Below are 23,487 nucleotides of genomic sequence, written 5' to 3' on the forward strand. Positions count from 1 at the left end.
GCTGGCTAGCCAGCAAGCAGGTAGCAATGAAAGTAGGAATCTTTCTTTTTAACCCTGTAAGGGGGTGGTGCACTGTACCCGAAGATACTGCCATATCGGGTCAATGCATAGGGCGACGGAAGCAAGCTTCGAAATCGGCCCCCGTTCTCAAAAATCCATTTAATATATGGTCCCCAGATAGGGGACGTATCAGATATTAAACTGATAAGAACAGATACTACACTTGATCTTAGCCAAAAGGCCGAGAAGCGATAACCGTGAAAGGGGCGGGCCCAACAAGGTCCCCTTCATGGGCACTATCACTGCTTGCTGTCAGGGAGGCTGCCAGACAATTTTCCATGCACACTCTGGGCTGGGGGGCAGTCAACCACCAGTACACACAGCAGAACCTAAACCCATACCATTATTGCTAAGCAGCAAGACAGGGGCCCATTGCACTCCCACGGGGCCTTTTTAAATGCAATCCATAACCCGGATTTGCCAGGAACCCTTCTTACTCCTCCTACTTGCATGTGACACTGGGCTTAGGATCTGCATAGGAAACACACACACAAGCACACACCTACCTTTGTTGCCTGCAGATGCCTCCTTGGCTGTCCCCAAACGGTATCAAACCAACACCCACGGGAAGCTGTAAGCATAGAGGACATGCCTGCACCCCATTGGACTTACCTGTGTGGGTTAAATCCGGGTTATTTGACAACCTATGGCGGTGATGGTTCTGCTCAGGCAGAGCAGTGCTGATGCTCCTCATAAAGCTGTCGCTGCTGTGAAGGTTCTAGGTGACATCACAAATCCCTATGGTTACATACACAACAAAGCTGGGTTGTTGTTGTTTACACTCTGCAAGGCCTGTGGAAGTGAGTGACATCATAGCACTGTAGTTCTGAGGGTTCTAGATGGATGCAACAATCTCCTGTTGCTTCTATGAAGGCCATAATAGACGACATCACCAAACAGCTCCATAGTCACATACACAGCAAAGGAGAGATGTTGTTTACACCTAGTGATGTCAGTGGTATTGAGTGACATCACAGCACAGTGCTAAGGCTCCTGGGCCTGGACACAGCAGCGGCTGCAATATCTCAACGGAGAATACGTTTATATATATGTGTGTGTGTGCGCGTATATATATATATATATATATATATATATATATATATTTCTCCGCCGAAATCACTTTTAAACCCATTTCCACCTTTTTTTCCCTTCTCTTCCTCTTACTTTTTTTTCACGTTTTTTTACGTTTTTCTCCTTTTCGCCTCTTTTCTGGGCGTATTATTCTTCTTTTTCTTCTTTTTTTTCGTCTAATGCATACCCCATCAGTGCAGCAATGCTTATTCAATACCGCCAGCAGATGGAGACACTGGGGGATAATTTTCTAAGGATTTATACTGATTTTTCCTGTCTGAATTTGTCGCACAGAAAGTTGCAGGCCAAATATGTGTGACATTTCTGCGACTTTAGCTTCTAGAGCATTTTTACAACATTATACATAGGTGCTGAATACATAAAAAGCGACTGTTCAGCGACAGACAAGTCGCATCGGCTGAAAGTAGGCCAGAATGTCAGTCCATGTTGGAGCAGGTTTAGATACAGTCTAAAGTATAGATCTCAAAGTCTGTGCACAGAATTTAGCAAGGGCCTCGCACCTTCTGATGCATCAGGTAGGTGCACAATAGCATAGCCTAACCCTCTGTACTTTGGTCTATATTGATGCGGGACATAGACAGCCAGCTGATGACCAATCCATTAGTGCAATGGATGGCTGGAAGCATTTGTCTTTGCCTTTGCAATACCACAGAAGCAATGCATGGTCAATGTACAGCAATGACACACCTGTGTGAACAGCCAGGAGACCCCCCCCCCCCCCATGTTATGTTACATAGTTACATAGTTAGTACGGTCGAAAAAAGACATATGTCCATCAAGTTCAACCAGGGAATTAAGGGGTAGGGGTGTGGCGCGATATTGGGGAAGGGATGAGATTTTATATTTCTTCATAAGCATTAATCTTATTTTGTCAATTAGGAACATTCAGCACCCACCCGCTATCAAGGCAGCTGCCTATCATGTCATGCCCTACCTGCACAGGTGTGCTGGCTACTCAAATGATCCAATTAAGGAGGCCATTTAGTCAGCAGCAGCAGAAGTCCTGTGCCTGGACGCTCCAACAGCGGCCAGACACAAGCAGAAGCAGCAGAAGCAGCAGCAGCAGCACCACCTTTTGTTTTTTGGCTGCAGCAGCAAGGCCCACAGGGCTGGCTAGCTGGCTAGCCAGCAAGCAGGTAGCAATGAAAGTAGGAATCTTTCTTTTTAACCCTGTAAGGGGGTGGTGCACTGTACCCGAAGATACTGCCATATCGGGTCAATGCATAGGGCGACGGAAGCAAGCTTCGAAATCGGCCCCCGTTCTCAAAAATCCATTTAATATATGGTCCCCAGATAGGGGACGTATCAGATATTAAACTGATAAGAACAGATACTACACTTGATCTTAGCCAAAAGGCCGAGAAGCGATAACCGTGAAAGGGGCGGGCCCAACAAGGTCCCCTTCATGGGCACTATCACTGCTTGCTGTCAGGGAGGCTGCCAGACAATTTTCCATGCACACTCTGGGCTGGGGGGCAGTCAACCACCAGTACACACAGCAGAACCTAAACCCATACCATTATTGCTAAGCAGCAAGACAGGGGCCCATTGCACTCCCACGGGGCCTTTTTAAATGCAATCCATAACCCGGATTTGCCAGGAACCCTTCTTACTCCTCCTACTTGCATGTGACACTGGGCTTAGGATCTGCATAGGAAACACACACACAAGCACACACCTACCTTTGTTGCCTGCAGATGCCTCCTTGGCTGTCCCCAAACGGTATCAAACCAACACCCACGGGAAGCTGTAAGCATAGAGGACATGCCTGCACCCCATTGGACTTACCTGTGTGGGTTAAATCCGGGTTATTTGACAACCTATGGCGGTGATGGTTCTGCTCAGGCAGAGCAGTGCTGATGCTCCTCATAAAGCGGTCGCTGCTGTGAAGGTTCTAGGTGACATCACAAATCCCTATGGTTACATACACAACAAAGCTGGGTTGTTGTTGTTTACACTCTGGAAGGCCTGTGGAAGTGAGTGACATCATAGCACTGTAGTTCTGAGGGTTCTAGATGGATGCAACAATCTCCTGTTGCTTCTATGAAGGCCATAATAGACGACATCACCAAACAGCTCCATAGTCACATACACAGCAAAGGAGAGATGTTGTTTACACCTAGTGATGTCAGTGGTATTGAGTGACATCACAGCACAGTGCTAAGGCTCCTGGGCCTGGACACAGCAGTGGCTGCAATATCTCAACGGAGAATACGTTTATATATATGTGTGTGTGTGCGCGTATATATATATATATATATATATATATATATATATATATATATATATTTCTCCGCCGAAATCACTTTTAAACCCATTTCCACCTTTTTTTCCCTTCTCTTCCTCTTACTTTTTTTTCACGTTTTTTTACGTTTTTCTCCTTTTCGCCTCTTTTCTGGGCGTATTATTCTTCTTTTTCTTCTTTTTTTTCGTCTAATGCATACCCCATCAGTGCAGCAATGCTTATTCAATACCGCCAGCAGATGGAGACACTGGGGGATAATTTTCTAAGGATTTATACTGATTTTTCCTGTCTGAATTTGTCGCACAGAAAGTTGCAGGCCAAATATGTGTGACATTTCTGCGACTTTAGCTTCTAGAGCATTTTTACAACATTATACATAGGTGCTGAATACATAAAAAGCGACTGTTCAGCGACAGACAAGTCGCATCGGCTGAAAGTAGGCCAGAATGTCAGTCCATGTTGGAGCAGGTTTAGATACAGTCTAAAGTATAGATCTCAAAGTCTGTGCACAGAATTTAGCAAGGGCCTCGCACCTTCTGATGCATCAGGTAGGTGCACAATAGCATAGCCTAACCCTCTGTACTTTGGTCTATATTGATGCGGGACATAGACAGCCAGCTGATGACCAATCCATTAGTGCAATGGATGGCTGGAAGCATTTGTCTTTGCCTTTGCAATACCACAGAAGCAATGCATGGTCAATGTACAGCAATGACACACCTGTGTGAACAGCCAGGAGACCCCCCCCCCCCCCCCATGTTATGTTACATAGTTACATAGTTAGTACGGTCGAAAAAAGACATATGTCCATCAAGTTCAACCAGGGAATTAAGGGGTAGGGGTGTGGCGCGATATTGGGGAAGGGATGAGATTTTATATTTCTTCATAAGCATTAATCTTATTTTGTCAATTAGGAACATACAGCACCCACCCGCTATCAAGGCAGCTGCCTATCATGTCATGCCCTACCTGCACAGGTGTGCTGGCTACTCAAATGATCCAATTAAGGAGGCCATTTAGTCAGCAGCAGCAGAAGTCCTGTGCCTGGACGCTCCAACAGCGGCCAGACACAAGCAGAAGCAGCAGAAGCAGCAGCAGCAGCACCACCTTTTGTTTTTTGGCTGCAGCAGCAAGGCCCACAGGGCTGGCTAGCTGGCTAGCCAGCAAGCAGGTAGCAATGAAAGTAGGAATCTTTCTTTTTAACCCTGTAAGGGGGTGGTGCACTGTACCCGAAGATACTGCCATATCGGGTCAATGCATAGGGCGACGGAAGCAAGCTTCGAAATCGGCCCCCGTTCTCAAAAATCCATTTAATATATGGTCCCCAGATAGGGGACGTATCAGATATTAAACTGATAAGAACAGATACTACACTTGATCTTAGCCAAAAGGCCGAGAAGCGATAACCGTGAAAGGGGCGGGCCCAACAAGGTCCCCTTCATGGGCACTATCACTGCTTGCTGTCAGGGAGGCTGCCAGACAATTTTCCATGCACACTCTGGGCTGGGGGGCAGTCAACCACCAGTACACACAGCAGAACCTAAACCCATACCATTATTGCTAAGCAGCAAGACAGGGGCCCATTGCACTCCCACGGGGCCTTTTTAAATGCAATCCATAACCCGGATTTGCCAGGAACCCTTCTTACTCCTCCTACTTGCATGTGACACTGGGCTTAGGATCTGCATAGGAAACACACACACAAGCACACACCTACCTTTGTTGCCTGCAGATGCCTCCTTGGCTGTCCCCAAACGGTATCAAACCAACACCCACGGGAAGCTGTAAGCATAGAGGACATGCCTGCACCCCATTGGACTTACCTGTGTGGGTTAAATCCGGGTTATTTGACAACCTATGGCGGTGATGGTTCTGCTCAGGCAGAGCAGTGCTGATGCTCCTCATAAAGCTGTCGCTGCTGTGAAGGTTCTAGGTGACATCACAAATCCCTATGGTTACATACACAACAAAGCTGGGTTGTTGTTGTTTACACTCTGCAAGGCCTGTGGAAGTGAGTGACATCATAGCACTGTAGTTCTGAGGGTTCTAGATGGATGCAACAATCTCCTGTTGCTTCTATGAAGGCCATAATAGACGACATCACCAAACAGCTCCATAGTCACATACACAGCAAAGGAGAGATGTTGTTTACACCTAGTGATGTCAGTGGTATTGAGTGACATCACAGCACAGTGCTAAGGCTCCTGGGCCTGGACACAGCAGCGGCTGCAATATCTCAACGGAGCATACGTTTATATATATGTGTGTGTGTGCGCGTATATATATATATATATATATATATATATATATATATATATATATATTTCTCCGCCGAAATCACTTTTAAACCCATTTCCACCTTTTTTTCCCTTCTCTTCCTCTTACTTTTTTTTCACGTTTTTTTACGTTTTTCTCCTTTTCGCCTCTTTTCTGGGCGTATTATTCTTCTTTTTCTTCTTTTTTTTCGTCTAATGCATACCCCATCAGTGCAGCAATGCTTATTCAATACCGCCAGCAGATGGAGACACTGGGGGATAATTTTCTAAGGATTTATACTGATTTTTCCTGTCTGAATTTGTCGCACAGAAAGTTGCAGGCCAAATATGTGTGACATTTCTGCGACTTTAGCTTCTAGAGCATTTTTACAACATTATACATAGGTGCTGAATACATAAAAAGCGACTGTTCAGCGACAGACAAGTCGCATCGGCTGAAAGTAGGCCAGAATGTCAGTCCATGTTGGAGCAGGTTTAGATACAGTCTAAAGTATAGATCTCAAAGTCTGTGCACAGAATTTAGCAAGGGCCTCGCACCTTCTGATGCATCAGGTAGGTGCACAATAGCATAGCCTAACCCTCTGTACTTTGGTCTATATTGATGCGGGACATAGACAGCCAGCTGATGACCAATCCATTAGTGCAATGGATGGCTGGAAGCATTTGTCTTTGCCTTTGCAATACCACAGAAGCAATGCATGGTCAATGTACAGCAATGACACACCTGTGTGAACAGCCAGGAGACCCCCCCCCCCCCCCATGTTATGTTACATAGTTACATAGTTAGTACGGTCGAAAAAAGACATATGTCCATCAAGTTCAACCAGGGAATTAAGGGGTAGGGGTGTGGCGCGATATTGGGGAAGGGATGAGATTTTATATTTCTTCATAAGCATTAATCTTATTTTGTCAATTAGGAACATTCAGCACCCACCCGCTATCAAGGCAGCTGCCTATCATGTCATGCCCTACCTGCACAGGTGTGCTGGCTACTCAAATGATCCAATTAAGGAGGCCATTTAGTCAGCAGCAGCAGAAGTCCTGTGCCTGGACGCTCCAACAGCGGCCAGACACAAGCAGAAGCAGCAGAAGCAGCAGCAGCAGCACCACCTTTTGTTTTTTGGCTGCAGCAGCAAGGCCCACAGGGCTGGCTAGCTGGCTAGCCAGCAAGCAGGTAGCAATGAAAGTAGGAATCTTTCTTTTTAACCCTGTAAGGGGGTGGTGCACTGTACCCGAAGATACTGCCATATCGGGTCAATGCATAGGGCGACGGAAGCAAGCTTCGAAATCGGCCCCCGTTCTCAAAAATCCATTTAATATATGGTCCCCAGATAGGGGACGTATCAGATATTAAACTGATAAGAACAGATACTACACTTGATCTTAGCCAAAAGGCCGAGAAGCGATAACCGTGAAAGGGGCGGGCCCAACAAGGTCCCCTTCATGGGCACTATCACTGCTTGCTGTCAGGGAGGCTGCCAGACAATTTTCCATGCACACTCTGGGCTGGGGGGCAGTCAACCACCAGTACACACAGCAGAACCTAAACCCATACCATTATTGCTAAGCAGCAAGACAGGGGCCCATTGCACTCCCACGGGGCCTTTTTAAATGCAATCCATAACCCGGATTTGCCAGGAACCCTTCTTACTCCTCCTACTTGCATGTGACACTGGGCTTAGGATCTGCATAGGAAACACACACACAAGCACACACCTACCTTTGTTGCCTGCAGATGCCTCCTTGGCTGTCCCCAAACGGTATCAAACCAACACCCACGGGAAGCTGTAAGCATAGAGGACATGCCTGCACCCCATTGGACTTACCTGTGTGGGTTAAATCCGGGTTATTTGACAACCTATGGCGGTGATGGTTCTGCTCAGGCAGAGCAGTGCTGATGCTCCTCATAAAGCTGTCGCTGCTGTGAAGGTTCTAGGTGACATCACAAATCCCTATGGTTACATACACAACAAAGCTGGGTTGTTGTTGTTTACACTCTGCAAGGCCTGTGGAAGTGAGTGACATCATAGCACTGTAGTTCTGAGGGTTCTAGATGGATGCAACAATCTCCTGTTGCTTCTATGAAGGCCATAATAGACGACATCACCAAACAGCTCCATAGTCACATACACAGCAAAGGAGAGATGTTGTTTACACCTAGTGATGTCAGTGGTATTGAGTGACATCACAGCACAGTGCTAAGGCTCCTGGGCCTGGACACAGCAGTGGCTGCAATATCTCAACGGAGAATACGTTTATATATATGTGTGTGTGTGCGCGTATATATATATATATATATATATATATATATATATATATATATATATTTCTCCGCCGAAATCACTTTTAAACCCATTTCCACCTTTTTTTCCCTTCTCTTCCTCTTACTTTTTTTTCACGTTTTTTTACGTTTTTCTCCTTTTCGCCTCTTTTCTGGGCGTATTATTCTTCTTTTTCTTCTTTTTTTTCGTCTAATGCATACCCCATCAGTGCAGCAATGCTTATTCAATACCGCCAGCAGATGGAGACACTGGGGGATAATTTTCTAAGGATTTATACTGATTTTTCCTGTCTGAATTTGTCGCACAGAAAGTTGCAGGCCAAATATGTGTGACATTTCTGCGACTTTAGCTTCTAGAGCATTTTTACAACATTATACATAGGTGCTGAATACATAAAAAGCGACTGTTCAGCGACAGACAAGTCGCATCGGCTGAAAGTAGGCCAGAATGTCAGTCCATGTTGGAGCAGGTTTAGATACAGTCTAAAGTATAGATCTCAAAGTCTGTGCACAGAATTTAGCAAGGGCCTCGCACCTTCTGATGCATCAGGTAGGTGCACAATAGCATAGCCTAACCCTCTGTACTTTGGTCTATATTGATGCGGGACATAGACAGCCAGCTGATGACCAATCCATTAGTGCAATGGATGGCTGGAAGCATTTGTCTTTGCCTTTGCAATACCACAGAAGCAATGCATGGTCAATGTACAGCAATGACACACCTGTGTGAACAGCCAGGAGACCCCCCCCCCCCCCATGTTATGTTACATAGTTACATAGTTAGTACGGTCGAAAAAAGACATATGTCCATCAAGTTCAACCAGGGAATTAAGGGGTAGGGGTGTGGCGCGATATTGGGGAAGGGATGAGATTTTATATTTCTTCATAAGCATTAATCTTATTTTGTCAATTAGGAACATTCAGCACCCACCCGCTATCAAGGCAGCTGCCTATCATGTCATGCCCTACCTGCACAGGTGTGCTGGCTACTCAAATGATCCAATTAAGGAGGCCATTTAGTCAGCAGCAGCAGAAGTCCTGTGCCTGGACGCTCCAACAGCGGCCAGACACAAGCAGAAGCAGCAGAAGCAGCAGCAGCAGCACCACCTTTTGTTTTTTGGCTGCAGCAGCAAGGCCCACAGGGCTGGCTAGCTGGCTAGCCAGCAAGCAGGTAGCAATGAAAGTAGGAATCTTTCTTTTTAACCCTGTAAGGGGGTGGTGCACTGTACCCGAAGATACTGCCATATCGGGTCAATGCATAGGGCGACGGAAGCAAGCTTCGAAATCGGCCCCCGTTCTCAAAAATCCATTTAATATATGGTCCCCAGATAGGGGACGTATCAGATATTAAACTGATAAGAACAGATACTACACTTGATCTTAGCCAAAAGGCCGAGAAGCGATAACCGTGAAAGGGGCGGGCCCAACAAGGTCCCCTTCATGGGCACTATCACTGCTTGCTGTCAGGGAGGCTGCCAGACAATTTTCCATGCACACTCTGGGCTGGGGGGCAGTCAACCACCAGTACACACAGCAGAACCTAAACCCATACCATTATTGCTAAGCAGCAAGACAGGGGCCCATTGCACTCCCACGGGGCCTTTTTAAATGCAATCCATAACCCGGATTTGCCAGGAACCCTTCTTACTCCTCCTACTTGCATGTGACACTGGGCTTAGGATCTGCATAGGAAACACACACACAAGCACACACCTACCTTTGTTGCCTGCAGATGCCTCCTTGGCTGTCCCCAAACGGTATCAAACCAACACCCACGGGAAGCTGTAAGCATAGAGGACATGCCTGCACCCCATTGGACTTACCTGTGTGGGTTAAATCCGGGTTATTTGACAACCTATGGCGGTGATGGTTCTGCTCAGGCAGAGCAGTGCTGATGCTCCTCATAAAGCGGTCGCTGCTGTGAAGGTTCTAGGTGACATCACAAATCCCTATGGTTACATACACAACAAAGCTGGGTTGTTGTTGTTTACACTCTGGAAGGCCTGTGGAAGTGAGTGACATCATAGCACTGTAGTTCTGAGGGTTCTAGATGGATGCAACAATCTCCTGTTGCTTCTATGAAGGCCATAATAGACGACATCACCAAACAGCTCCATAGTCACATACACAGCAAAGGAGAGATGTTGTTTACACCTAGTGATGTCAGTGGTATTGAGTGACATCACAGCACAGTGCTAAGGCTCCTGGGCCTGGACACAGCAGTGGCTGCAATATCTCAACGGAGAATACGTTTATATATATGTGTGTGTGTGCGCGTATATATATATATATATATATATATATATATATATATATATATATATATTCTCCGCCGAAATCACTTTTAAACCCATTTCCACCTTTTTTTCCCTTCTCTTCCTCTTACTTTTTTTTCACGTTTTTTTACGTTTTTCTCCTTTTCGCCTCTTTTCTGGGCGTATTATTCTTCTTTTTCTTCTTTTTTTTCGTCTAATGCATACCCCATCAGTGCAGCAATGCTTATTCAATACCGCCAGCAGATGGAGACACTGTGGGATAATTTTCTAAGGATTTATACTGATTTTTCCTGTCTGAATTTGTCGCACAGAAAGTTGCAGGCCAAATATGTGTGACATTTCTGCGACTTTAGCTTCTAGAGCATTTTTACAACATTATACATAGGTGCTGAATACATAAAAAGCGACTGTTCAGCGACAGACAAGTCGCATCGGCTGAAAGTAGGCCAGAATGTCAGTCCATGTTGGAGCAGGTTTAGATACAGTCTAAAGTATAGATCTCAAAGTCTGTGCACAGAATTTAGCAAGGGCCTCGCACCTTCTGATGCATCAGGTAGGTGCACAATAGCATAGCCTAACCCTCTGTACTTTGGTCTATATTGATGCGGGACATAGACAGCCAGCTGATGACCAATCCATTAGTGCAATGGATGGCTGGAAGCATTTGTCTTTGCCTTTGCAATACCACAGAAGCAATGCATGGTCAATGTACAGCAATGACACACCTGTGTGAACAGCCAGGAGACCCCCCCCCCCCCCCCATGTTATGTTACATAGTTACATAGTTAGTACGGTCGAAAAAAGACATATGTCCATCAAGTTCAACCAGGGAATTAAGGGGTAGGGGTGTGGCGCGATATTGGGGAAGGGATGAGATTTTATATTTCTTCATAAGCATTAATCTTATTTTGTCAATTAGGAACATTCAGCACCCACCCGCTATCAAGGCAGCTGCCTATCATGTCATGCCCTACCTGCACAGGTGTGCTGGCTACTCAAATGATCCAATTAAGGAGGCCATTTAGTCAGCAGCAGCAGAAGTCCTGTGCCTGGACGCTCCAACAGCGGCCAGACACAAGCAGAAGCAGCAGAAGCAGCAGCAGCAGCACCACCTTTTGTTTTTTGGCTGCAGCAGCAAGGCCCACAGGGCTGGCTAGCTGGCTAGCCAGCAAGCAGGTAGCAATGAAAGTAGGAATCTTTCTTTTTAACCCTGTAAGGGGGTGGTGCACTGTACCCGAAGATACTGCCATATCGGGTCAATGCATAGGGCGACGGAAGCAAGCTTCGAAATCGGCCCCCGTTCTCAAAAATCCATTTAATATATGGTCCCCAGATAGGGGACGTATCAGATATTAAACTGATAAGAACAGATACTACACTTGATCTTAGCCAAAAGGCCGAGAAGCGATAACCGTGAAAGGGGCGGGCCCAACAAGGTCCCCTTCATGGGCACTATCACTGCTTGCTGTCAGGGAGGCTGCCAGACAATTTTCCATGCACACTCTGGGCTGGGGGGCAGTCAACCACCAGTACACACAGCAGAACCTAAACCCATACCATTATTGCTAAGCAGCAAGACAGGGGCCCATTGCACTCCCACGGGGCCTTTTTAAATGCAATCCATAACCCGGATTTGCCAGGAACCCTTCTTACTCCTCCTACTTGCATGTGACACTGGGCTTAGGATCTGCATAGGAAACACACACACAAGCACACACCTACCTTTGTTGCCTGCAGATGCCTCCTTGGCTGTCCCCAAACGGTATCAAACCAACACCCACGGGAAGCTGTAAGCATAGAGGACATGCCTGCACCCCATTGGACTTACCTGTGTGGGTTAAATCCGGGTTATTTGACAACCTATGGCGGTGATGGTTCTGCTCAGGCAGAGCAGTGCTGATGCTCCTCATAAAGCTGTCGCTGCTGTGAAGGTTCTAGGTGACATCACAAATCCCTATGGTTACATACACAACAAAGCTGGGTTGTTGTTGTTTACACTCTGCAAGGCCTGTGGAAGTGAGTGACATCATAGCACTGTAGTTCTGAGGGTTCTAGATGGATGCAACAATCTCCTGTTGCTTCTATGAAGGCCATAATAGACGACATCACCAAACAGCTCCATAGTCACATACACAGCAAAGGAGAGATGTTGTTTACACCTAGTGATGTCAGTGGTATTGAGTGACATCACAGCACAGTGCTAAGGCTCCTGGGCCTGGACACAGCAGCGGCTGCAATATCTCAACGGAGAATACGTTTATATATATGTGTGTGTGTGCGCGTATATATATATATATATATATATATATATATATATATATATATATATATTTCTCCGCCGAAATCACTTTTAAACCCATTTCCACCTTTTTTTCCCTTCTCTTCCTCTTACTTTTTTTTCACGTTTTTTTACGTTTTTCTCCTTTTCGCCTCTTTTCTGGGCGTATTATTCTTCTTTTTCTTCTTTTTTTTCGTCTAATGCATACCCCATCAGTGCAGCAATGCTTATTCAATACCGCCAGCAGATGGAGACACTGGGGGATAATTTTCTAAGGATTTATACTGATTTTTCCTGTCTGAATTTGTCGCACAGAAAGTTGCAGGCCAAATATGTGTGACATTTCTGCGACTTTAGCTTCTAGAGCATTTTTACAACATTATACATAGGTGCTGAATACATAAAAAGCGACTGTTCAGCGACAGACAAGTCGCATCGGCTGAAAGTAGGCCAGAATGTCAGTCCATGTTGGAGCAGGTTTAGATACAGTCTAAAGTATAGATCTCAAAGTCTGTGCACAGAATTTAGCAAGGGCCTCGCACCTTCTGATGCATCAGGTAGGTGCACAATAGCATAGCCTAACCCTCTGTACTTTGGTCTATATTGATGCGGGACATAGACAGCCAGCTGATGACCAATCCATTAGTGCAATGGATGGCTGGAAGCATTTGTCTTTGCCTTTGCAATACCACAGAAGCAATGCATGGTCAATGTACAGCAATGACACACCTGTGTGAACAGCCAGGAGACCCCCCCCCCCCCCCCATGTTATGTTACATAGTTACATAGTTAGTACGGTCGAAAAAAGACATATGTCCATCAAGTTCAACCAGGGAATTAAGGGGTAGGGGTGTGGCGCGATATTGGGGAAGGGATGAGATTTTATATTTCTTCATAAGCATTAATCTTATTTTGTCAATTAGGAACATTCAGCACCCACCCGCTATCAAGGCAGCTGCCTATCATGTCATGCCCTACCTGCACAGGTGTGCTGGCTACTCAAATGATCCAATTAAGGAGGCCATTTAGTCAGCAGCAGCAGAAGTCCTGTGCCTGGACGCTCCAACAGCGGCCAGACACAAGCAGAAGCAGCAGAAGCAGCAGCAGCAGCACCACCTTTTGTTTTTTGGCTGCAGCAGCAAGGCCCACAGGGCTGGCTAGCTGGCTAGCCAGCAAGCAGGTAGCAATGAAAGTAGGAATCTTTCTTTTTAACCCTGTAAGGGGGTGGTGCACTGTACCCGAAGATACTGCCATATCGGGTCAATGCATAGGGCGACGGAAGCAAGCTTCGAAATCGGCCCCCGTTCTCAAAAATCCATTTAATATATGGTCCCCAGATAGGGGACGTATCAGATATTAAACTGATAAGAACAGATACTACACTTGATCTTAGCCAAAAGGCCGAGAAGCGATAACCGTGAAAGGGGCGGGCCCAACAAGGTCCCCTTCATGGGCACTATCACTGCTTGCTGTCAGGGAGGCTGCCAGACAATTTTCCATGCACACTCTGGGCTGGGGGGCAGTCAACCACCAGTACACACAGCAGAACCTAAACCCATACCATTATTGCTAAGCAGCAAGACAGGGGCCCATTGCACTCCCACGGGGCCTTTTTAAATGCAATCCATAACCCGGATTTGCCAGGAACCCTTCTTACTCCTCCTACTTGCATGTGACACTGGGCTTAGGATCTGCATAGGAAACACACACACAAGCACACACCTACCTTTGTTGCCTGCAGATGCCTCCTTGGCTGTCCCCAAACGGTATCAAACCAACACCCACGGGAAGCTGTAAGCATAGAGGACATGCCTGCACCCCATTGGACTTACCTGTGTGGGTTAAATCCGGGTTATTTGACAACCTATGGCGGTGATGGTTCTGCTCAGGCAGAGCAGTGCTGATGCTCCTCATAAAGCTGTCGCTGCTGTGAAGGTTCTAGGTGACATCACAAATCCCTATGGTTACATACACAACAAAGCTGGGTTGTTGTTGTTTACACTCTGCAAGGCCTGTGGAAGTGAGTGACATCATAGCACTGTAGTTCTGAGGGTTCTAGATGGATGCAACAATCTCCTGTTGCTTCTATGAAGGCATAATAGACGACATCACCAAACAGCTCCATAGTCACATACACAGCAAAGGAGAGATGTTGTTTACACCTAGTGATGTCAGTGGTATTGAGTGACATCACAGCACAGTGCTAAGGCTCCTGGGCCTGGACACAGCAGCGGCTGCAATATCTCAACGGAGAATACGTTTATATATATGTGTGTGTGTGCGCGTATATATATATATATATATATATATATATATATATATATATATTTCTCCGCCGAAATCACTTTTAAACCCATTTCCACCTTTTTTTCCCTTCTCTTCCTCTTACTTTTTTTTCACGTTTTTTTACGTTTTTCTCCTTTTCGCCTCTTTTCTGGGCGTATTATTCTTCTTTTTCTTCTTTTTTTTCGTCTAATGCATACCCCATCAGTGCAGCAATGCTTATTCAATACCGCCAGCAGATGGAGACACTGGGGGATAATTTTCTAAGGATTTATACTGATTTTTCCTGTCTGAATTTGTCGCACAGAAAGTTGCAGGCCAAATATGTGTGACATTTCTGCGACTTTAGCTTCTAGAGCATTTTTACAACATTATACATAGGTGCTGAATACATAAAAAGCGACTGTTCAGCGACAGACAAGTCGCATCGGCTGAAAGTAGGCCAGAATGTCAGTCCATGTTGGAGCAGGTTTAGATACAGTCTAAAGTATAGATCTCAAAGTCTGTGCACAGAATTTAGCAAGGGCCTCGCACCTTCTGATGCATCAGGTAGGTGCACAATAGCATAGCCTAACCCTCTGTACTTTGGTCTATATTGATGCGGGACATAGACAGCCAGCTGATGACCAATCCATTAGTGCAATGGATGGCTGGAAGCATTTGTCTTTGCCTTTGCAATACCACAGAAGCAATGCATGGTCAATGTACAGCAATGACACACCTGTGTGAACAGCCAGGAGACCCCCCCCCCCCCCCCATGTTATGTTACATAGTTACATAGTTAGTACGGTCGAAAAAAGACATATGTCCATCAAGTTCAACCAGGGAATTAAGGGGTAGGGGTGTGGCGCGATATTGGGGAAGGGATGAGATTTTATATTTCTTCATAAGCATTAATCTTATTTTGTCAATTAGGAACATTCAGCACCCACCCGCTATCAAGGCAGCTGCCTATCATGTCATGCCCTACCTGCACAGGTGTGCTGGCTACTCAAATGATCCAATTAAGGAGGCCATTTAGTCAGCAGCAGCAGAAGTCCTGTGCCTGGACGCTCCAACAGCGGCCAGACACAAGCAGAAGCAGCAGAAGCAGCAGCAGCAGCACCACCTTTTGTTTTTTGGCTGCAGCAGCAAGGCCCACAGGGCTGGCTAGCTGGCTAGCCAGCAAGCAGGTAGCAATGAAAGTAGGAATCTTTCTTTTTAACCCTGTAAGGGGGTGGTGCACTGTACCCGAAGATACTGCCATATCGGGTCAATGCATAGGGCGACGGAAGCAAGCTTCGAAATCGGCCCCCGTTCTCAAAAATCCATTTAATATATGGTCCCCAGATAGGGGACGTATCAGATATTAAACTGATAAGAACAGATACTACACTTGATCTTAGCCAAAAGGCCGAGAAGCGATAACCGTGAAAGGGGCGGGCCCAACAAGGTCCCCTTCATGGGCACTATCACTGCTTGCTGTCAGGGAGGCTGCCAGACAATTTTCCATGCACACTCTGGGCTGGGGGGCAGTCAACCACCAGTACACACAGCAGAACCTAAACCCATACCATTATTGCTAAGCAGCAAGACAGGGGCCCATTGCACTCCCACGGGGCCTTTTTAAATGCAATCCATAACCCGGATTTGCCAGGAACCCTTCTTACTCCTCCTACTTGCATGTGACACTGGGCTTAGGATCTGCATAGGAAACACACACACAAGCACACACCTACCTTTGTTGCCTGCAGATGCCTCCTTGGCTGTCCCCAAACGGTATCAAACCAACACCCACGGGAAGCTGTAAGCATAGAGGACATGCCTGCACCCCATTGGACTTACCTGTGTGGGTTAAATCCGGGTTATTTGACAACCTATGGCGGTGATGGTTCTGCTCAGGCAGAGCAGTGCTGATGCTCCTCATAAAGCTGTCGCTGCTGTGAAGGTTCTAGGTGACATCACAAATCCCTATGGTTACATACACAACAAAGCTGGGTTGTTGTTGTTTACACTCTGCAAGGCCTGTGGAAGTGAGTGACATCATAGCACTGTAGTTCTGAGGGTTCTAGATGGATGCAACAATCTCCTGTTGCTTCTATGAAGGCCATAATAGACGACATCACCAAACAGCTCCATAGTCACATACACAGCAAAGGAGAGATGTTGTTTACACCTAGTGATGTCAGTGGTATTGAGTGACATCACAGCACAGTGCTAAGGCTCCTGGGCCTGGACACAGCAGCGGCTGCAATATCTCAACGGAGAATACGTTTATATATATGTGTGTGTGTGCGCGTATATATATATATATATATATATATTTCTCCGCCGAAATCACTTTTAAACCCATTTCCACCTTTTTTTCCCTTCTCTTCCTCTTACTTTTTTTTCACGTTTTTTTACGTTTTTCTCCTTTTCGCCTCTTTTCTGGGCGTATTATTCTTCTTTTTCTTCTTTTTTTTCGTCTAATGCATACCCCATCAGTGCAGCAATGCTTATTCAATACCGCCAGCAGATGGAGACACTGGGGGATAATTTTCTAAGGATTTATACTGATTTTTCCTGTCTGAATTTGTCGCACAGAAAGTTGCAGGCCAAATATGTGTGACATTTCTGCGACTTTAGCTTCTAGAGCATTTTTACAACATTATACATAGGTGCTGAATACATAAAAAGCGACTGTTCAGCGACAGACAAGTCGCATCGGCTGAAAGTAGGCCAGAATGTCAGTCCATGTTGGAGCAGGTTTAGATACAGTCTAAAGTATAGATCTCAAAGTCTGTGCACAGAATTTAGCAAGGGCCTCGCACCTTCTGATGCATCAGGTAGGTGCACAATAGCATAGCCTAACCCTCTGTACTTTGGTCTATATTGATGCGGGACATAGACAGCCAGCTGATGACCAATCCATTAGTGCAATGGATGGCTGGAAGCATTTGTCTTTGCCTTTGCAATACCACAGAAGCAATGCATGGTCAATGTACAGCAATGACACACCTGTGTGAACAGCCAGGAGACCCCCCCCCCCCCCCCCATGTTATGTTACATAGTTACATAGTTAGTACGGTCGAAAAAAGACATATGTCCATCAAGTTCAACCAGGGAATTAAGGGGTAGGGGTGTGGCGCGATATTGGGGAAGGGATGAGATTTTATATTTCTTCATAAGCATTAATCTTATTTTGTCAATTAGGAACATTCAGCACCCACCCGCTATCAAGGCAGCTGCCTATCATGTCATGCCCTACCTGCACAGGTGTGCTGGCTACTCAAATGATCCAATTAAGGAGGCCATTTAGTCAGCAGCAGCAGAAGTCCTGTGCCTGGACGCTCCAACAGCGGCCAGACACAAGCAGAAGCAGCAGAAGCAGCAGCAGCAGCACCACCTTTTGTTTTTTGGCTGCAGCAGCAAGGCCCACAGGGCTGGCTAGCTGGCTAGCCAGCAAGCAGGTAGCAATGAAAGTAGGAATCTTTCTTTTTAACCCTGTAAGGGGGTGGTGCACTGTACCCGAAGATACTGCCATATCGGGTCAATGCATAGGGCGACGGAAGCAAGCTTCGAAATCGGCCCCCGTTCTCAAAAATCCATTTAATATATGGTCCCCAGATAGGGGACGTATCAGATATTAAACTGATAAGAACAGATACTACACTTGATCTTAGCCAAAAGGCCGAGAAGCGATAACCGTGAAAGGGGCGGGCCCAACAAGGTCCCCTTCATGGGCACTATCACTGCTTGCTGTCAGGGAGGCTGCCAGACAATTTTCCATGCACACTCTGGGCTGGGGGGCAGTCAACCACCAGTACACACAGCAGAACCTAAACCCATACCATTATTGCTAAGCAGCAAGACAGGGGCCCATTGCACTCCCACGGGGCCTTTTTAAATGCAATCCATAACCCGGATTTGCCAGGAACCCTTCTTACTCCTCCTACTTGCATGTGACACTGGGCTTAGGATCTGCATAGGAAACACACACACAAGCACACACCTACCTTTGTTGCCTGCAGATGCCTCCTTGGCTGTCCCCAAACGGTATCAAACCAACACCCACGGGAAGCTGTAAGCATAGAGGACATGCCTGCACCCCATTGGACTTACCTGTGTGGGTTAAATCCGGGTTATTTGACAACCTATGGCGGTGATGGTTCTGCTCAGGCAGAGCAGTGCTGATGCTCCTCATAAAGCTGTCGCTGCTGTGAAGGTTCTAGGTGACATCACAAATCCCTATGGTTACATACACAACAAAGCTGGGTTGTTGTTGTTTACACTCTGCAAGGCCTGTGGAAGTGAGTGACATCATAGCACTGTAGTTCTGAGGGTTCTAGATGGATGCAACAATCTCCTGTTGCTTCTATGAAGGCCATAATAGACGACATCACCAAACAGCTCCATAGTCACATACACAGCAAAGGAGAGATGTTGTTTACACCTAGTGATGTCAGTGGTATTGAGTGACATCACAGCACAGTGCTAAGGCTCCTGGGCCTGGACACAGCAGCGGCTGCAATATCTCAACGGAGAATACGTTTATATATATGTGTGTGTGTGCGCGTATATATATATATATATATATATATATATATATATATATATATATTCTCCGCCGAAATCACTTTTAAACCCATTTCCACCTTTTTTTCCCTTCTCTTCCTCTTACTTTTTTTTCACGTTTTTTTACGTTTTTCTCCTTTTCGCCTCTTTTCTGGGCGTATTATTCTTCTTTTTCTTCTTTTTTTTCGTCTAATGCATACCCCATCAGTGCAGCAATGCTTATTCAATACCGCCAGCAGATGGAGACACTGGGGGATAATTTTCTAAGGATTTATACTGATTTTTCCTGTCTGAATTTGTCGCACAGAAAGTTGCAGGCCAAATATGTGTGACATTTCTGCGACTTTAGCTTCTAGAGCATTTTTACAACATTATACATAGGTGCTGAATACATAAAAAGCGACTGTTCAGCGACAGACAAGTCGCATCGGCTGAAAGTAGGCCAGAATGTCAGTCCATGTTGGAGCAGGTTTAGATACAGTCTAAAGTATAGATCTCAAAGTCTGTGCACAGAATTTAGCAAGGGCCTCGCACCTTCTGATGCATCAGGTAGGTGCACAATAGCATAGCCTAACCCTCTGTACTTTGGTCTATATTGATGCGGGACATAGACAGCCAGCTGATGACCAATCCATTAGTGCAATGGATGGCTGGAAGCATTTGTCTTTGCCTTTGCAATACCACAGAAGCAATGCATGGTCAATGTACAGCAATGACACACCTGTGTGAACAGCCAGGAGACCCCCCCCCCCCCCCCCATGTTATGTTACATAGTTACATAGTTAGTACGGTCGAAAAAAGACGTCCATCAAGTTCAACCAGGGAATTAAGGGGTAGGGGTGTGGCGCGATATTGGGGAAGGGATGAGATTTTATATTTCTTCATAAGCATTAATCTTATTTTGTCAATTAGGAACATTCAGCACCCACCCGCTATCAAGGCAGCTGCCTATCATGTCATGCCCTACCTGCACAGGTGTGCTGGCTACTCAAATGATCCAATTAAGGAGGCCATTTAGTCAGCAGCAGCAGAAGTCCTGTGCCTGGACGCTCCAACAGCGGCCAGACACAAGCAGAAGCAGCAGAAGCAGCAGCAGCAGCACCACCTTTTGTTTTTTGGCTGCAGCAGCAAGGCCCACAGGGCTGGCTAGCTGGCTAGCCAGCAAGCAGGTAGCAATGAAAGTAGGAATCTTTCTTTTTAACCCTGTAAGGGGGTGGTGCACTGTACCCGAAGATACTGCCATATCGGGTCAATGCATAGGGCGACGGAAGCAAGCTTCGAAATCGGCCCCCGTTCTCAAAAATCCATTTAATATATGGTCCCCAGATAGGGGACGTATCAGATATTAAACTGATAAGAACAGATACTACACTTGATCTTAGCCAAAAGGCCGAGAAGCGATAACCGTGAAAGGGGCGGGCCCAACAAGGTCCCCTTCATGGGCACTATCACTGCTTGCTGTCAGGGAGGCTGCCAGACAATTTTCCATGCACACTCTGGGCTGGGGGGCAGTCAACCACCAGTACACACAGCAGAACCTAAACCCATACCATTATTGCTAAGCAGCAAGACAGGGGCCCATTGCACTCCCACGGGGCCTTTTTAAATGCAATCCATAACCCGGATTTGCCAGGAACCCTTCTTACTCCTCCTACTTGCATGTGACACTGGGCTTAGGATCTGCATAGGAAACACACACACAAGCACACACCTACCTTTGTTGCCTGCAGATGCCTCCTTGGCTGTCCCCAAACGGTATCAAACCAACACCCACGGGAAGCTGTAAGCATAGAGGACATGCCTGCACCCCATTGGACTTACCTGTGTGGGTTAAATCCGGGTTATTTGACAACCTATGGCGGTGATGGTTCTGCTCAGGCAGAGCAGTGCTGATGCTCCTCATAAAGCTGTCGCTGCTGTGAAGGTTCTAGGTGACATCACAAATCCCTATGGTTACATACACAACAAAGCTGGGTTGTTGTTGTTTACACTCTGCAAGGCCTGTGGAAGTGAGTGACATCATAGCACTGTAGTTCTGAGGGTTCTAGATGGATGCAACAATCTCCTGTTGCTTCTATGAAGGCCGTAATAGACGACATCACCAAACAGCTCCATAGTCACATACACAGCAAAGGAGAGATGTTGTTTACACCTAGTGATGTCAGTGGTATTGAGTGACATCACAGCACAGTGCTAAGGCTCCTGGGCCTGGACACAGCAGCGGCTGCAATATCTCAACGGAGAATACGTTTATATATATGTGTGTGTGTGCGCGTATATATATATATATATATATATATATATATATATATACTCCGCCGAAATCACTTTTAAACCCATTTCCACCTTTTTTTCCCTTCTCTTCCTCTTACTTTTTTTTCACGTTTTTTTACGTTTTTCTCCTTTTCGCCTCTTTTCTGGGCGTATTATTCTTCTTTTTCTTCTTTTTTTTCGTCTAATGCATACCCCATCAGTGCAGCAATGCTTATTCAATACCGCCAGCAGATGGAGACACTGGGGGATAATTTTCTAAGGATTTATACTGATTTTTCCTGTCTGAATTTGTCGCACAGAAAGTTGCAGGCCAAATATGTGTGACATTTCTGCGACTTTAGCTTCTAGAGCATTTTTACAACATTATACATAGGTGCTGAATACATAAAAAGCGACTGTTCAGCGACAGACAAGTCGCATCGGCTGAAAGTAGGCCAGAATGTCAGTCCATGTTGGAGCAGGTTTAGATACAGTCTAAAGTATAGATCTCAAAGTCTGTGCACAGAATTTAGCAAGGGCCTCGCACCTTCTGATGCATCAGGTAGGTGCACAATAGCATAGCCTAACCCTCTGTACTTTGGTCTATATTGATGCGGGACATAGACAGCCAGCTGATGACCAATCCATTAGTGCAATGGATGGCTGGAAGCATTTGTCTTTGCCTTTGCAATACCACAGAAGCAATGCATGGTCAATGTACAGCAATGACACACCTGTGTGAACAGCCAGGAGACCCCCCCCCCCCCCCCCATGTTATGTTACATAGTTACATAGTTAGTACGGTCGAAAAAAGACATATGTCCATCAAGTTCAACCAGGGAATTAAGGGGTAGGGGTGTGGCGCGATATTGGGGAAGGGATGAGATTTTATATTTCTTCATAAGCATTAATCTTATTTTGTCAATTAGGAACATTCAGCACCCACCCGCTATCAAGGCAGCTGCCTATCATGTCATGCCCTACCTGCACAGGTGTGCTGGCTACTCAAATGATCCAATTAAGGAGGCCATTTAGTCAGCAGCAGCAGAAGTCCTGTGCCTGGACGCTCCAACAGCGGCCAGACACAAGCAGAAGCAGCAGAAGCAGCAGCAGCAGCACCACCTTTTGTTTTTTGGCTGCAGCAGCAAGGCCCACAGGGCTGGCTAGCTGGCTAGCCAGCAAGCAGGTAGCAATGAAAGTAGGAATCTTTCTTTTTAACCCTGTAAGGGGGTGGTGCACTGTACCCGAAGATACTGCCATATCGGGTCAATGCATAGGGCGACGGAAGCAAGCTTCGAAATCGGCCCCCGTTCTCAAAAATCCATTTAATATATGGTCCCCAGATAGGGGACGTATCAGATATTAAACTGATAAGAACAGATACTACACTTGATCTTAGCCAAAAGGCCGAGAAGCGATAACCGTGAAAGGGGCGGGCCCAACAAGGTCCCCTTCATGGGCACTATCACTGCTTGCTGTCAGGGAGGCTGCCAGACAATTTTCCATGCACACTCTGGGCTGGGGGGCAGTCAACCACCAGTACACACAGCAGAACCTAAACCCATACCATTATTGCTAAGCAGCAAGACAGGGGCCCATTGCACTCCCACGGGGCCTTTTTAAATGCAATCCATAACCCGGATTTGCCAGGAACCCTTCTTACTCCTCCTACTTGCATGTGACACTGGGCTTAGGATCTGCATAGGAAACACACACACAAGCACACACCTACCTTTGTTGCCTGCAGATGCCTCCTTGGCTGTCCCCAAACGGTATCAAACCAACACCCACGGGAAGCTGTAAGCATAGAGGACATGCCTGCACCCCATTGGACTTACCTGTGTGGGTTAAATCCGGGTTATTTGACAACCTATGGCGGTGATGGTTCTGCTCAGGCAGAGCAGTGC

At 46.3% G+C, this 23,487-nt stretch overlaps 11 non-coding genes across 11 annotated transcripts; all 11 read right to left on the bottom strand.

Annotated features, from left to right (window-relative positions):
* Positions 1 to 62: 62 nt before the first annotated feature.
* LOC130299302 (U2 spliceosomal RNA) lies at positions 63 to 253 on the bottom strand. Its single transcript, XR_008850471.1, has one exon. It is a non-coding gene; the product is annotated as a U2 spliceosomal RNA (small nuclear RNA).
* A 2,077-nt stretch (positions 254 to 2,330) lies between these two features.
* LOC130299304 (U2 spliceosomal RNA) lies at positions 2,331 to 2,521 on the bottom strand. Its single transcript, XR_008850473.1, has one exon. It is a non-coding gene; the product is annotated as a U2 spliceosomal RNA (small nuclear RNA).
* Positions 2,522 to 4,610: 2,089 nt separating this feature from the next.
* LOC130299305 (U2 spliceosomal RNA) lies at positions 4,611 to 4,801 on the bottom strand. The gene has a single exon (XR_008850474.1). It is a non-coding gene; the product is annotated as a U2 spliceosomal RNA (small nuclear RNA).
* Positions 4,802 to 6,889: 2,088 nt separating this feature from the next.
* On the bottom strand, positions 6,890 to 7,080 carry LOC130299306 (U2 spliceosomal RNA). The gene has a single exon (XR_008850475.1). It is a non-coding gene; the product is annotated as a U2 spliceosomal RNA (small nuclear RNA).
* A 2,087-nt stretch (positions 7,081 to 9,167) lies between these two features.
* Positions 9,168 to 9,358, bottom strand: LOC130299307 (U2 spliceosomal RNA). Its single transcript, XR_008850476.1, has one exon. It is a non-coding gene; the product is annotated as a U2 spliceosomal RNA (small nuclear RNA).
* Positions 9,359 to 11,448: 2,090 nt separating this feature from the next.
* On the bottom strand, positions 11,449 to 11,639 carry LOC130299308 (U2 spliceosomal RNA). The gene has a single exon (XR_008850477.1). It is a non-coding gene; the product is annotated as a U2 spliceosomal RNA (small nuclear RNA).
* Positions 11,640 to 13,730: 2,091 nt separating this feature from the next.
* On the bottom strand, positions 13,731 to 13,921 carry LOC130299309 (U2 spliceosomal RNA). Its single transcript, XR_008850478.1, has one exon. It is a non-coding gene; the product is annotated as a U2 spliceosomal RNA (small nuclear RNA).
* A 2,084-nt stretch (positions 13,922 to 16,005) lies between these two features.
* On the bottom strand, positions 16,006 to 16,196 carry LOC130299310 (U2 spliceosomal RNA). The gene has a single exon (XR_008850479.1). It is a non-coding gene; the product is annotated as a U2 spliceosomal RNA (small nuclear RNA).
* A 2,068-nt stretch (positions 16,197 to 18,264) lies between these two features.
* On the bottom strand, positions 18,265 to 18,455 carry LOC130299311 (U2 spliceosomal RNA). Its single transcript, XR_008850480.1, has one exon. It is a non-coding gene; the product is annotated as a U2 spliceosomal RNA (small nuclear RNA).
* A 2,083-nt stretch (positions 18,456 to 20,538) lies between these two features.
* LOC130299312 (U2 spliceosomal RNA) lies at positions 20,539 to 20,729 on the bottom strand. The gene has a single exon (XR_008850481.1). It is a non-coding gene; the product is annotated as a U2 spliceosomal RNA (small nuclear RNA).
* Positions 20,730 to 22,808: 2,079 nt separating this feature from the next.
* LOC130299313 (U2 spliceosomal RNA) lies at positions 22,809 to 22,999 on the bottom strand. The gene has a single exon (XR_008850482.1). It is a non-coding gene; the product is annotated as a U2 spliceosomal RNA (small nuclear RNA).
* Between the last annotated feature and the right edge of the window lie 488 nt (positions 23,000 to 23,487).

Source organism: Hyla sarda, unplaced genomic scaffold (assembly GCF_029499605.1).
Source record: "Hyla sarda isolate aHylSar1 unplaced genomic scaffold, aHylSar1.hap1 scaffold_1045, whole genome shotgun sequence".
NCBI classification, from domain to species: Eukaryota; Metazoa; Chordata; class Amphibia; order Anura; family Hylidae; genus Hyla; species Hyla sarda.